Genomic DNA, 1,111 nt, shown 5'->3' with positions numbered 1-1,111 from the left:
TAAAGAATTCTAAGAGAATTAGAATTTAGAGAGAAAAAATTTCCGCTTCACCCAGCAAGGGTGCCGGGATACTTGCCGCATCTCCTTGGACATCTACTTCACTAGCGCGAGCCAAGGGTGCAGGGACATCATCTGCATCTCCTCGGTCATCTGAAGTAATGGCTACGATCGGGTTATTTTCCAGCAAGAGACTGGGTGGCGTCTCGGGGACTATACTCGGGTCGTCAAGTTGGGACAGCGAGAGCTGAGCGGTCTGCTCAACCCTCGTGTCTTCCTGCGCTCTCTTCTTCTTGTTGGCCTGATCACTCCTCTTGCCACCACTAGGTTTTCCCATGTCTGCGTCCTTTTTCGGTTTTTGCGTCTTCACCTTGGACTTCTGCTTCTTCTCCTTGGACTTATGCTTCCGTTGTTCCACCTGTTAAAACCCCAAACATGTTAAAGGACGCCCACTGGTCGATAATTTTGAGTTTTTTTTTCTTTTTTTTTTATGGCGGCGATGTAAGTAAGAGAAATAAGGCCTGAATCACCAGGGTATGCACTAGATACTGATACCTCCCTCCTAAGGGGAAAATACCGCACGTGCACTTTTATTTCTATTAAATCTAGCGCTTCTACTTCGACCAGCTTCTTCGCATCGACCGGGAGGGTGCGAGAAGCCAAAAGTCGAAGGAGCGAACCATTTCGTCGATCGGCGCGATTCAAAAAAAAAGAGACGAGGGATAATCCCTAAATGATGAGCTAGGTGCTAGTAAAAGCACTCTGCTCGAACATGGGATCGTCAATCACAAAAGAACCGCGTAGTTTCCGTCAATTCGCGTCGAATACTCTCGAAAGCGGTGGGTATAAATATTCATCATCAAACTATTCCGTTGACGCGATACAGGGGGGGCCAGGAGGACGTAAGTCAACCCGAGAATCCGTCTATTTTTTTTTATTTCTTCGTTATGCCTGAAAAAAGTGAAAGCAAGAAAAATTCTTCAATTTTTATTTTTTAATATTTTTTTTTATCCTTTTAACCGAAGATATCAAGTAATTTCAAATTCCATGCGTAGGGTTTTGCAAATGCGCATATCGAATACCCAAAATAAAATTCCTTCAAAAAAATGGAAAA

The sequence above is a fragment of the Diachasma alloeum genome, unplaced genomic scaffold (assembly GCF_001412515.2).
Source record: "Diachasma alloeum isolate Michigan unplaced genomic scaffold, Dall2.0 Dall_scaffold_00282, whole genome shotgun sequence".
NCBI classification, from domain to species: domain Eukaryota; kingdom Metazoa; phylum Arthropoda; class Insecta; order Hymenoptera; family Braconidae; genus Diachasma; species Diachasma alloeum.
The sequence above is the reverse complement of the archived record's forward strand: the minus strand, read 5'-3'. Positions refer to the sequence as shown.